Genomic DNA, 14901 nt, shown 5'->3' on the forward strand with positions numbered 1-14901 from the left:
TCTCCATTCAGTTTCTTCTCTGTGACCCAGGACAGTACAGCTTAGAGCCCATGACATTCAAATGGGCCTCTGAGGATAGATTTTACAAGCAGAAGCAATTTACAAGCAATTAGGTACATTTCAATATGAAAGGGATATGGGCTGATATCAAGGAATTGAGATTCATTATGTTAGTGTTGTGATTAGGTAAGAAAATGCTCACATTTTAAAAGAAATGCATGCTGAAGAGGGTAAGGGAGAGATGATCTGATATTTAGAATTTGCGTTAAAATATTTCAGAAAGAAGGAAGGGAGGGAAGGAAAGAGGGAGGAAAACATAAATGAAATAGCAATTTCTTGCTAATACTTGAATCTGGGTGATGGCTATAGGGGGTCATTGGAGAAATACTTTTGTGATGTTTGATAGTTTCATTATAAAAACATCAGGCCTTCAATATTCCTAAACTACAAGAATGAAAGAAAACATCAGTTTTAAGAATGAGGCAAGCAGAGAGTAACAAGAAACAGGGATCTGAGATGAATATTTAGAACATAACAAATCATTGTTATAACAACCAAGAGGGAAGTTTTGCCCTGAAATAAATTAATTTCATTGAACAAAGGGAAGATTGATCAAGGGGCAGTTTTCTATTCTTAAAGAGATTTTTAAAAAGGTACATAATCTTTTAAACAAAAGCAGGATGGGGGGAGGGAGAATAAGATATATAATAAACTGAATACCATCATTGTTGGAAGAAATTTAAAAAAGAAATAGCACTTAGGAGGCTGAACTAGCAGCACGGAAAACAAAAATGGAGAATATCTTCAAAAATGGTGCATTTATTAAGAAATAAGAACATGGATAAAAACAAAACACATTTTTTTTTTCTCATTAGACTTCATGCTTTGACCTTGGCCTCCAGGGTATCAGAAATGAGCACACTAGTCTGGGGCCTGTGAACGGCCCATTGGCATGATCTGTCCTCAAGTGGTCATGGCCCAGTGGCTCTCCCTGCTGTCAGGATGCCATCCCAGCCCTCCCTGGGGTGGTATCAGAAATGAGCACACTAGTCTGGGGCTCCCACTCAGTCCTTAGCCTGGGCATCTGGACCTGTGGCTGTCTGCAGGGTCATTTTGCCACCCCCCGGCCACTCCTCTGGGAAACTTCCCAGCCAAACAGCAGTGACTTCTGTGTGCCCCCACAGGTATGAACAGAAATTTCTACCTGCCTTCCATACCTGGGGGGCCCAGGGCACGTTGGGTCTCTTACTGACCATGCATTTTCCTCCGCAGGTCCTTAAGGGGGCTGACATAAAAGCCCCTAAGCTTTTCATTATGCTTTAATGAAAAGTTTACTAAAAAATGAAAAAAGCATCCCAATGCAGAGGGGCTTGTTGGCGTATAGGGTGCTAATTAGTCTTAAGCCCTAAATCCCCTCTGAGTTAAGAACTTGCTGAGAAATAAGCCTCCAAAGCCATAGAGATTGAGCTTTAAAACCAACAGAAGGATTTTTGTTTGAGAAATAAACTTCTGTTAAAGAGCTCCATTTGGACTTATGGCCCCAACTGGGCTTCTCGCCAGCTTCTCTTCCAGGCCAGCCCTTAGGAGGAGGAGGAGAGTTGAGGTCTGCAGAGCAGGGAGACTCCCACAGTGCCTGCCACATCACCTACCGGTGGCCCAGCCCCTGCCTTGGGACAGGGAGGGATGGGTGGCCTGATCTACACCTGACCCCACTATGCTCATGGCAGCAGAGGGGAACTGAAGTCATCCGCTGATCAGCCACTGTGCCTGTCTCCAGTCTTACCAGCCAGCAAAGTCTCTGGGAGGTGGGAGTGAATGAGGATGAGGAAGGAGGCCAGTGGAGGCTCTCCCAGACTTTCCCTTCTGGAGACAGAATTGGGAATCCTTCCCACAGTGGCCCCCAGGGCTATTCCCAACATTCTGGTTCTCTCCCTCCCGGGCGTGCGGGAGGACTGCACTTCCTCACCACACGCAAGGTTGGTGTGACTGTCTTAGACCAAGGAGGTGGGAGCAGTGTGTGGATTTTGGCTGGAAGCCTTTGAGAGTGAAAGTCTCACCATGTGATGGGCAGCACCTCACTCAGTGGAGTCTCCTCCGGCATCCTGGCTGCCTGAGGAAGCGCAAGGTGGAGTAGAGCAGCCTGCGACCTGTGGTGGTCATGTAGAGAGCAAGCCAGACATAAACCCTGGTTGTTTTCAGCCCCCGAGATCGTGTACTTGTTTGTTACTACAGGGTCATCTAGCTCACACTGACTGATACATCTCCGGTCCATGAAAATGTGAGATGTGAAGGCTCAGCACTCAACCTGAACTTCGTGCTGTTAGCCTGTTGGACTCAGCTGTCAGGCTTAGAGCCTGCCGGAGGTTTGTGGCTGGACCCTGAAGGAGAAAAGATCTGGTGGTGCCCTCCATCTTCCTGAAGCCCCTTCCTAATTTCACTCCCTGCTCCTTCGTGTATCCTCCGGGGACCCAGGGACCACAGGTGAGCTGTTCAGCCTCTTCCCCAGGATGGTTCTGAAATGTGCAGCACAGAACGTTAATCAAATTTGCCTCATGCCATATTGTGCCTGGGGCTGAAAATATACTCTCTGTTCCAATAATTGTCTTACATGACGTCCAGCTAGTTGTGCGATACAGCTCACCAGAGGCTTTGCAATGTGACCGGAAGACTGTACAAAGTCTACATCAAGATACTCCAACTTGCAAAGCCAGCACCATTTCCAAAACTGCCCTAGAGATCTGCGTCTCTGAAAGAAAGAGAGGCAGACAGAGGCGGTGTGAGAGAACGTTCTTCTCGATTTCCCTCTTGCCAGGAGCATTGCCTATAACTGTAATCTAGAGCTCTATATTCCTTTGAGAGCAATCTCCCAACAGGAAAGCAGTCAGTTGGATGATGAGTCCCAGTCCTTTACCCCCCCCCCCCCCCCGTAATAGATTCTACGTCCAGATTTTTCCCCATGTGACTTTGCAGGGCCTCCCAGTGGAATACATGGACGATAATCTATATCTGCAGTTGATCTAGAGCTTTGTCTCCTGACTTGCTTTTGCTGGCCAGTGAGCACGCGAGATGCTGATAAAGGCCACAAGAGTGCCAGCATGGCTTGGGTTGGCTCCATGGACATCTGCCATGAGAGGCCCATGCCTAGCTAGCCACTTTCTCCAAGGACAAGAGAAGGTGAATGAACAAGCCGGAGCAAAGCCCCCAGCCTGGAGCCCAGACCAGCCCAGCCCAGCCCAGCTGAGCACAGAGCCACAGCCCGCACACAAGGAACAAGAAATACGATGCAAAGTTCTGGGCTTGTTTGTTAAGCAGCTTTATTGTAGCAACAGCTGTTTGATATAAAGAAAAGAAATCAAATCCCCATTTTCTTCTATCAAAGAGTAACATGTAAACTATCCCATATTCTAGAAAGTTTTAGGACACTGAATGATGACCCTCCAATCGCCTGGTCTTAGATTTCGGTTCCTTTTTGCACATTCTAAGTATAGAAAGACTTTTTTTTTTTTAAAGATTTGGTTTATTTATTTTAGAAGGAGAGAGAGAGAGCACAGGAGCAGGTGGAGGGGCAGAGGGAGAGAGAGAATCTTTTTTTTTTTTTAAGATTTTATTTATTTATTTGACAGAGAGAACGAGAGAGCACAAGCAGGGGGAACACTAGAGGGAGAGGGAGAAGCAGGCCTCCCGCCAAGCAAGGAGTCCGATGTGGGGCTCGATCCCAGGACCCTGAGATCATGACCTGAGCCAAAGGCAGACGCTTTACCATCTGAGCCACCCAGGTGCCCCAAGAGAGAGAATCTTAAGCAGACTCCACGCTGAGCACGGAGCCCGATTCCAGGCTCGATCCCAGGACCCAGGGATCATGACCTGAGCCGAAACCAAGAGTCAGACGCCTAACCGAATGAGGCACCCAGGTGCACCTTAAGTATAGAAGGACTTTTAATTTCCACTTCCCTTTGAGCTCCGAGCTCCTGGCCCCCGGGTGCTGCACTGAGGGTGGGCTGTTGAGTGATGGTGTCTTGGCCATCCTGGCTGCTACCACTGCCTCTTGTTGTGGAATTACTCTAGCCAGTAAAATCTAACTCCTAGCGGTTAATTTATTTCACCTCTTCAGCATTTATTTTGGCAGGACAATCACCCTCAACAGATTTCTGAATATCAGGTGCCATTGATGATTTTGAAGTTCCTAGTGGCCCGGTGGGATCAATGCTTCTGCTCTCCCCCAAACCTATCTTTGCTTAGCACTTAGCTCTGCAGACTGGAGGCCCAGTGTGGGAACAGGCTGTGTCCAGACTTGCCTCTCCTTGTTCAGTTCCATCGCTTCCAGAAACTTCTCTAACTGCTGCCCTAGGTCTCGGCAGGGTCTATGTATTAGAAAAACCTCCAGTCTTTTCTTTTTGTGTGTATCCTTTACTTTTACACAGAACACTTCACTTCTGACCCTTCTGGTCATCAAGTATGTGGGATTATTTTTCCCCCAACAAGCAATTCTGTGACACCAACTGTGTGCCTACAATTTATCTCCATTCTGACACTATCCTCCACGTCAGATCCCGCTGGTTAAGAGCTCAGTTCTATCAGACTGCTCCTACTTCAGGCACCGCCAGCAAGTAGGTCCCCAAGTTATGTACAACCTCTGTCTGACTTGGCTACAGGTTGGAGGTTGCCATGACCTCCTCTCCCCTTGGATTAGATTGATTGTTAGAAGAGCTCATGGAACTCAGGAAAACATGTTTACCAATTTACTAAAGGATGTGGCAAAGGATAAAGACAAATAACCAGATGAACAGACACACAGGGCAAGGTGTGGGAGGGCCCTGAGCTCAGGAGCTTCTGTCCCCGTCAAGTTGGAGAGCCTCACCCTCTTAGTATGGAGGTGTCCACCAACCTGGAAGCTCTCTGAAGCCCATACTAGGGATTTTCTGGAGGCTTCCTCACTTAGGCATGTTGGATTATAAACTCCATTTCCAGCCCCTCTCCCTTCTCTAGAGAATAAGGGGTGGGGCTGAAAATCCCAAGCTTCTCATCATGGCTTGGTCTTTCTGGTGACCAGCCCCCATCCAGACGCCCATAGAGAGTCACCTCATTAGAGCAAAGTCACCCCTATCACCCGGGAAATGACAAGGGATTTAGGAGCTCAGTGTCAGGAACCAAGGTCAAAGACCAGATATTAGAACAAAAGATGCTCCTGGGGCTCTTATCACTTCGGAAGTTACAAGAGTTTTAGCAGCTCTGTGCCAGGAACCAGGGGGGAGGCCAGTGTCCATTTTCTATGATCCCGGTCTGGGACATCCCTCCAGATGTTCCTGCTACGAGGCTCATGTCCGGCTTATTTTGCCCTTCAGATTCATGTTAATGTCATTCAACCTGACTTCCGTTTCGCTCTCCCACTTGGGCCTTGTGTGTAAAGCCATCTCTGATTTCCCAAATCCAGAATCATCACGGTCACGTTTCTGGATCTCAGAGCTTGGAGAGGTTAATTTAGCTCTCTAAGTGGGAGACCACACTGCCACTGGATAAATCTGCCTTGACCTCAGATAAAGGTCAGACACAATGAAGAGGAAAACAGCAAATCGGTCTCATTGTAAACACTGAGCTGGCTATAAAACTGGGGAAAACCAATAAAAATGCCCTCTGCTCTGACCTGAGCAGCCCGTGCCCGGCTTCTCTCCTTGGCTGGGGCTGCAAAGACTCAGCCTGGTTCTGCAGTCCCTGCTGTGACCCAGCTGGCCCGGGTGAGTCAGGTCAAGGTGACTGCAGAGCCCTGGGCCCGACTCCCAGATCCCAGACTACTTGAAGGTCAGACACAGGATTCAGACAGATAGACATCATAAATGAGCTTTTGTACTGGGAAAGCTGGATGGGTCTGGGGGCCACGAATCAGCACCTCAGGATAACTGCACATGGAAGGGTTTGGGTCTACTGAGCAGACCGACTTAACCAAGACCTCCAGAAGGCAAGATGGGGCCTGAGTCCACATGCTGAGCACAGGGACGCAGGGACACACAGGAAGACCACCGTACAGGCACAGAGAGGGAGATGAGAGAGCCCAGAAGGGCTGAGCCAAGGGGTGCATCTCCAAGCCAAGCAGAGCCAAGGATTGCTGGCAGCACCAGAAGCTAAGAGAAAGGCCTGGAACAGATTCTCCCTGAGAGCCTTCAGAGTTGGCATGGCCCTGCCAACATCCTCATTTCAGACTTCTGGCCTCCAGATTTGTGCGAGAATACATTCTGTTGTTTTAAACCACCCAGGTTTTGATGCTTTGTTATGGCAGCCCTAGGAAACTAAGACACGCATTTCAACATTCGTGGTATAAACCCTTCTAACTGGAGCTTAGCTCATGCCCACTCAAGGACCCTGACATTGAACAAGAAGAGGCGGGGATGTGACTTGTCCAGCAGGATTTTCATCTGTGCCGTAAAGGCACTAGAAGTTTGCATTACTCTCGGAGAGACTGATGGATCTGGGGAACCGAGCGGAGAGCTCGCAAACGCACTCGTGCATATTACCTATGGAGGGTTTGATGGAAGCTCACGGTTGTCCCAGGCTGGACGATGGGCTGCAGCTGTCTGCGTGAGTTTGCTGCTACCATGACTGGCTGGCTAGAAGCATCTGCGAATCAGCGAACCCCTGGAAGCCTCAGATTCCTCTTCTACACGCTGGGATGGTAAGAGTATCTGTATTGAAGTCGGTGGTGTGAATTAAAGGACATACTTAGATAGAGTTTTTAGCACAGTGTCCGACATACAATAAGCATGCAACCACCAAACTGAGGGCGCTGAGCCACCATTGGGCGTTAACTGTGGTGCTGGGAAAGTAATAGATGCCAGCACACCATTTATAGCAAAGAAGCGTGTGTAAGCATATAATATCTGATAAAAGTGACATTTTGACTCAATAAAGAAGGGAGAGATTATTCAAACAACTGTTGGGGGGAAATTAGCTGGTGATTTGGAATTGTGTAACTATTTATACTTAACTTTAAACCTTACGTTAGAACAAATTCTAGAATGATTCAAAAGTTCAGTATAAAAATTCAAACAAAGCAAACCTATTTCTTGAGATTACAGTGTAAAACAGGATTAAAAAAAAAGAAACAGATAAATTTGACTATTAAAAAAAAAAACCTGGGGCGCCTGGGTGGCTCAGATGGTTGGGCGTCTGCCTTCGGCTCAGGTCATGATCCCAGGGTCCTGGGATCGAGTCCCGCATCGGGCTCCCTGCTCCTTGGGAGCCTGCTTCTCCCTCTGCCTCTCTCTCTCTCTCTCTGTCTCTCATGAATAAATAAATAAAATCTTTAAAAAAAAAAAACCTGTATAAAAAACTGAAGGAAAATCCTAAATTGAGGAACACATCTAAGACATTATTGGCAAGCAAATAGCTAGTAATTATGTTAAATTCTCATGTAAAGCAGTTAAATACCACAATACCTACCGATGAGTGGGCAAAAGGCAGGAAGAATTTTGTGGTGACCATGGAGATGCACCTCTCAGATCACCAAATGCAGGGACCCTGACTGACCAAGGGCCCGGCTGATGCTCAAACCCATCACCATGTTCACACCTCGGCCAGCTTCCCGTGGGCGGCTCCCAGCCAGACACCAGGGCCGTGGGCTGCACTCAGCTGAGGACCTCTTTCAGAACCTTCCTTCCTGCTCTCCTTCAGTCTGCCGGCTTCCCATGTCCCCTGATCAGCTTCCCTTGCAGGCCAGTGTTCTCGTGAGTGTCTGGCATGGCCAATTCTGTCTTGGCATCCACTTCTCAGAAGATGCACATTACCAATTTTTTAAAATCACTACTGGTTTAACTGCAATTACAAAAAAATGTCCACCCTCCATGGCACTCAAAGATCCCATTCAAGTTGCAATAAATAAATAAATACCAGGATGAAAAAAAATTTTTTTTTTCTTTTAACTAGACTGCCCTAAGCTGGCCTTTTTCAAGGAGCTAAGCTCTTATACTGCTGGGTGAAACACAATGGTTCAGAATTAGCACCGTGTACCAAGAATCTTAAAAAGAATCATACTTTTGGCCCTGGAATTTCATTTTGAGAAAACTCTCTTAAGCAATAGAAATACTTGTAAATAGGCCCTAAAAATATTCAACCTGTTTTACTCATCCTAAAGAAAATAAGCAGTCATTTAACGATATTGGCAATAAAACAGAAACTGATCAGGTAAGAATGCTCAGTGTGGGGGTCCTGGAGGTGCACTGCTTGAATCACCCGCAAGGGAGAGTGCCCTCCAGCTTGAGGGCGCCGTGAGCTGCAGGCTCCAGCTCCTGGCAGCTTTGAAACTGAGGGCAGGGCTTCCTGGGGAACGGGCCTCCCCTCTGGAGCCCCTGCCTGGTTGCCCAGAGCTCCCCTGCCACATCCCCCCTTCCCTTGCACAGGAAGTCTCGTCTCCATCACTGTGGGAAGGCGGTCTTAACCAACACTTCTAATGGTAACTTTGGTTCAAGCGGTCTGGGACTCTTCCAGCCCCGCTTCTCTCTCTCTCCCTTGCAGGTGTCTGGCCTGCCAGAGCCTCAGGCTCTTCCTGCACCTGCTGCTCTCCCCCTTCGTGCTCACAGCGCTTCCAGGGGAAACTCTCTTGCATGCCTTCTCCTATCTTGGCATCTGCTCCTCAGAGGACCCTGACTGGCACACCATCCTTCCAGAGGATTCCGCAGGGAGACTTCTACTGCAAGTCAGGGCTCTTCAGGGTTTCTGGTTTCCAAAGGGATACTCTGCTGCTGGAGGAAACAGCCAGGGCTCCACGAAGCCGCTTCCAGAGCTCCAGGGCCTCTGCACCCGGGCCTCAGCAGGTAAAAGAGGAGTCACCATCTTGGCAGGGGTAATTGGATCTGGTCACCAAGAATAGGCAGGGCCGCTTTTACAGAGTTGGGTGGGGTTGGGGAGCGGAGGAGTCCACATGGAATCCAAGTGACCCCCTTCAAGCGTCTCTGTGCCCTGCGATGACTATGAATGGGTCACGTGTGGTAACCTCAGCCTGAGACGAAGGTGCTAACCAGGGGCTCAGCCTGCTGGCGAGAGAGTCCAGGTCACAGTCCCAGGTGAGCCCCCAGACCTGCTGAGCTTATGCCCGAGGGTAAGGGGAGCTTGTCATGGACAGCGGAGGAGCGGGAAGGGGAGCGTCAGTTGCAGCCTGCCCCGGAAAGTGGCGCACTGGAAGCCTGCAGATCCAGTTCGGGGTGATGCATGCAGAGCTGAAGCCCAGGAGCGGGGGCAGGGGCCTGGGGGGGGGGGGTGGCTGCGCTGGTCACGGGCGGGGACTGCTGCCTCTCCCTGCCACAGAGGCCTGCTGGTCATGCAAGAGTGCGGTCAGCTGCTATCCTCTAGCCCTCGGGGACTTCAGACTCCACCTTCGCTCCTGGAGGAGACTGCAGCCCTTCAGGGCTGCCCCAGACAGTGACCACGCAGAGGATGGAGGCTGCCGTGGTCTGGACGTTCTGCCCAGCGCGGGAACCCCTCCTGCTTGGTGGCCGAGACCTCAGCGGAGCTGCTTTGCCGTCTGCAGGCTCTCGTGCCCGATCCCGCTCCTCCCCTCTTCCGTCTTCCCCAGACGCTGGGTCCAGTAATCTTCCTGTGTCCCAGACTCCATCTCAGCGTCTGCCTCCTGGAGGACCCAAGCGGCGCAGGACGTGAAATCAGCGAAGGGTGGAACAAATGAACGCGTGAATTACACCAGGAGCCCAAGGCGGCGCTCCAGGATGGTGACAGGCACTGTCTCTGGGAGACCCTTCAAAGCAATGCGGTACGTGTCAAATTTCTCTGATGGAGAAAACAAACAAACTTTAAAAAACAGCAACAATCCCTAACACATATTGAGTGCCTACCAGGCACCAGGCATATCCTGAGTGCTTGTATGAATTAACCCACTTCGTTTTCACACCATCTTTATGAGGCAGGGACTATGGTTATTCCCATTTTACAGATTGGAAGGCAAATGCTTTCTGAAGCTTCAACCGCATGTCCAGGGTTACAGAACTGAAAGTAGAGATGTGGATTCACACGTGCTGGACTTTAGCCTGACTTTGCCGGGTGCTTACCGCATGCCCTCCACACGCCGCCGAGGCTCTGGCCCCGCTCCGAGGTTGTAGCTCGGGGCTTGACAAACGTTGTCTGGAAAGGACCGGATCGAAAGCATTTTAGGCTGTGTGGGCCACACATGATCTCTGTCATCTGCTCTTATTTTTTTTTGTTTTTACACCCTTTAAAAAGCATTAAAAAACATTCTTAGCTTGTGGGCAGTAGAAAACCAGTCCGGGGGCCAGATCTGGCCCATGGTCCATGTTTTGCCAACCTCTGATTTAGCTTATATTTTTCTAGAAATAGACTTTTTAAGTGAATTTTACTTATTTATTCTCTTTCTTCTTTAGCCTTCTCCTCAGAAGTAATATCCGTGAAGTCCCAGGTTGGACACGCTGGTTGTATGTTTTTCACACACACCCAAATTAATACATGCCTCTGAATACAACAGTATTTGGGACCCCCCAGAAACATCCTCTGCTCCCTGGTTGTGCACCCCCGTGCTTTGGGTGACAATCTGTCTGCTCTGCCACCTGACCGATGTGGGAGCTCCCCCTGCTTGGGGACCCAGAGCCAGGGAAAAGGCTTTATGTGGAAAGGGAGTTTTGTGGTTGATGTATATCTTGGTTAAAAATATAGACCTTTTGGGCGCCTGGGTGGCTCAGTTGGTAAAGCAACTGCCTTCGGCTCAGGTCATGATCCTGGAGTCCCTGGATCGAGTCCCGCATCGGGCTCCCTGCTCGGCAGGGTGCCTGCTTCTCCCTCTGACCCTCCCCCCTCTCATGTGCTCTCTCTCTCTCATTCTCTCTGTCTCAAATAAATAAATAAAATCTTAAAAAAAATATATAGACCTTTTGGGGAGGCTTAACAGCTGTATCCCTGACTAGCATGTGGCTGTTTGGCAACAGGGGGAGTCCAGCTTCTAAACATGAACTGGCAGGCGTCCAGAGAGCCAAGCCTCAATGGGCGTCCTGACACCACGAACTACTTGCCATCAGTCCAGCACAAGATAATGGACACTCGGCCTAGACTCCTTCCTTCAGGCCACAAGTGTCTTTGTGCACTCACCCACTCCCAGATGCTTGCTCAGTGTGGGGGACACAGTGGTAAGACAGCAGGTGTGGTTGTGGCTCTGTCTTCATAAAGCAGGTGGCCCACAGGGAGGCAGACATTCATCGCTACTCTATAAGAAACTGTAAAATGGGAGAGTCTCACTACTCGGTGGACTGGGCATGGAGTCATATTCCAAGGCCAAATGGGGCTTTGACTTAAGGCGATAGGGATGGGTTCTTGGGGAGGTGACATGTGTCCTAAGATCTGGGGGTAAGCAGGACTCAGTCAAGGAAGGAAGGGGAGAAGGGGTCCATGCAGGAGGGGCAGTCTATGCAAAGGCCCTGGGGGGGACAGCCAAGGCGAGACGTGAGGATGAAAGTTGGTGGGGGGGGCAGAGAGGGTGTAGCATGGTGGACATGGCCAGGGAGGCTGATGGGTCAAACCACGCAGAGTCAGAGGCCACGTCCAAGGTGTGTGTTTTCAGCTTGAAGGCAGGGTGCTTTAGAAGCGATTCAAGCAGAGAGGGGACACAAGCGTAGCTGTGTTTTCCAAGGATCCCTCAGGTGGGAGGACGTGGGGGGATTTTATTGGGTTAAGCGTGACAGTGGGCAGGTGGCAGTGATATGACATCGCAATGACATTGTAATTGTCCACACGATGCCTGATGGAAGGCTCGAGAGAGGCAGGTTTGAGAGCTGCTGGGTGGGGAGGGGCATAAAACTGGTAGAACTGGGAGTGAGGAGAGGGTCCCTGACGATCCTCAGGTGCCTGCTGGGGCACACACTGAGAGGGGAACAGCTGGAAAGAAAAAGTAAGAATTAAACGTTCAGTTTTTCTTTTTGGAGAGCCAAGCCTCAAACACCCCAGCTCTCCTACTTTGCTTTCCTGATCTTGTTCCGGCTGTGGCTCTATCTTTGCTCTCAGATGAGAATCTTTTCCTGGTCCAGATCTCAGCCCTGACCCTGGAGTCCCCCTTCTCCCAGACCAGCTGTTTGCTGCCCAGGACACGTTTTCCATAATCAGCCCACATACCCCTGCTGAGGTCCACAGTACAGTCTGGTCCCCGGTGCTCCACTCAACCCAGATATGTGGTCACAGAGCTGTGTCTGTCACTATGTGGCCCTTGGAGATGTGGGTTCACATTCACCAAGCTCTCCAACTAAAATTTCAATGTGAGGGAGGGTGACTTTAACCCATGATCAATGTCTTTATGAGAGAAGGTATCCTAAATGGGGGGATGCAAACAGCTATTGACAGGTGCTTGCTTTCAAGAACTGGTTTGTCTCCGGCAAGGGTCCTTGATGATCAAACCATCAGAATATACCGAGCAGCAGCTAATGGTGGGAGCAGGCATGCAGATGTTACGGTTGGCAGTGGGTGAGCAGGCACACCCACTGTTGTGTATGATAACCTATCTAACCACCAGACAGAGCATGTCCATTTGCCCGGGATCATTGCAACGGCCTGGGAAGCAATGCTTTTGTCCCTACTTACTAGTGCCTGTGTCTGTGGCTCTGCTCCCATGAGGAATCAATGGTCATTATGAGAAGGGTGTGATACCAAAGCATTACTAATCTTCCCATGTGATCTAGGTGTCTTTGCTTCGCACCCATGAGATAGGACACAGGTACAGAGTAACAGAACTTTAATTTCTGTGCGAGGGGCTGGATGTTCGATGCTTGCAAATCTTACTGCAAATCCTATAGGCACTTCATCCTGGGTGGTTTCCCATCCTTCATTGGGCCACTGGAAAAGGATTTTGGCTTCACGGAAATAGCGTGAACTTTTGATTCAGATGCACCTGCTCTAGGACCTGGTGAGTTCTGGTGGCCTCGAGCATGAGTCTGCATCATCGTCTGTCGGATGGGCCTCGGGCCACCTCTTTATAGCTTGTCGTAAGGATTAGAAATTCAGTTGGTTGGTAGAGACTCTTCCGTTTCCTGTGGACTCATGACTGGTGGGTGGTGGGTGGATCAGGGACAATCTTGGATGAACTAAAGAAGAAATTGGGATATACTTTTGTGTGTGTGCACGTGCATGTGTGTCTTCAGGAGTGTTGTGTTGGAGGGGTGGGTGTCTAGAATTGTAAGTTCTTCAGAAATGAATGTTCGTTCCTAAAATGAGTAGAATGAGAATAAGTACAAATATCTTAATAAAAAGTGGCTCTGCTAGTTTTATTAACTTTTGGACGAGGGGGAGATACGTGAAGTAGAAGAAGGTCATTCCTGCTCTACACCTGATCTTCAGAAGCTGATTCTCCCCCAAAAGACCGTATTTGGTTTGGCTGATACCTGGGCACCCAGTAAATGGCTCTCCTGTCCTCCGAGTCCACTTCTTCCCTTCCATTACACACAGTTCCACTGACCCCTGGGTGGCTTCGCCAAGAGACAAAATGTACAAGCCAGAAGCAGCAGTTGATCCCATGCACCTGGAAGCCCTGTTATGTAACCCGACTTACTTTCATCATTGCTTCAAATAGGGAAGATGCCCAAGTGGCATCTTGAAAGCGAACAAATATAGAACAAATCAGAATGAAGTAGCACATCATTAATTAAAGCGAACCCCCTTCCACATCGACAGACTGGACTCTTGTAGATCAAAGTGCGGGCGGCAGCTTTGAAATGGAAGAACCAGGAAGAGTGAGCACAGCTGTGTCCAGTCCACAGGATTAACTTTGAAAAGCAATGGTGTTTATACACAGACCTCGCTGCTTGGGCTGCTGGGCGGGATGGCTGGAGGGTCGCAGCCTGGGAGGGGGCTGGAAATGCAGCCCAGGAGAGAGAGGGTGTAGTGGGGTGGAGATGGGCCCCCGGGGAGCACGGGGGCTTCCCTCCATCTTCTTCCTAGTTCATCTTTTTATTTTCCCTTGAAAGGGACTGAAACAAGTAACAGTAACATCCATGTGGAGCTGACATGACAATAAGAAGACTTGTTTATTTTTTCAACAGCTTTATAAAGACAGAGTCACATCCCAGCCCATCCACCCATTTAAAGCATACAATTCAGTGGTTTGGGGTATATTACACTGTTTTTAAAAATCATGGTAATCTCTATCCTTCTATACATCATATCATACAAAATTTGCCATTTTAACCATTTTTAGGGTACATTTCAGTGGCATGAAGTATACTAATAATGTTATGTGATCTTCATCATGTCTTTTCCCAAAACTTTTTCAACATCCAAACTGAAACTCTATGCCTGTTAGCAGTAACCCCCCATTCGCCCAACCCCAGCCCCTGGTAACCTCAAATCTACTTTCTGCCCCTTTGAATTTGCCTATTCTAACTATTTCGTATACATGCCCTCATACCACCGGTGGTCCTCTGTGACGGGCTCCTTTCACTGAGTATCCTGTCCTCACGGTTCATCCACATCACAACAGGAACCTGCTGTCCCACCGGGTAATGCAGGGGAGACGTGACAGTTATTCTCAGACATATTTACTGTCAAGTCAGTTACGCTGGGCCTGGGGGCCTTCAGGCCAACTAAACACGGGCCCCAGGGACCCTCCATCTTGCAGGAAAGCTCTGCCACTTACCTAAGCCCCCCACCTAACTACTGAAAACTCAGTCTTTCCTTCGCTCACCTCTGAGAGGGCAAAAAGAACCCCCACCCCCAATCTGGGCCACTTCATAGGCTTCTTAAAAGACATACATAAAAACATGGGATGTGTCAGTGCTTTTTAAAAAAGAACAACTTAGTCAGAAATATGCTTGGAATGATACGGTGTGTTCATCATCATGAACCACCAGGAAGGAGTGATGGCCAGAACTAGGAGGGCAGGGAAGGCCTCCTATGTAAGAAAGAATTCACCGTGCA

The sequence above is a fragment of the Mirounga leonina genome, unplaced genomic scaffold, assembly GCF_011800145.1.
Source record: "Mirounga leonina isolate KUSES-001 unplaced genomic scaffold, KU_Mleo_1.0 Mir_151, whole genome shotgun sequence".
NCBI lineage: Eukaryota > Metazoa > Chordata > Mammalia > Carnivora > Phocidae > Mirounga > Mirounga leonina.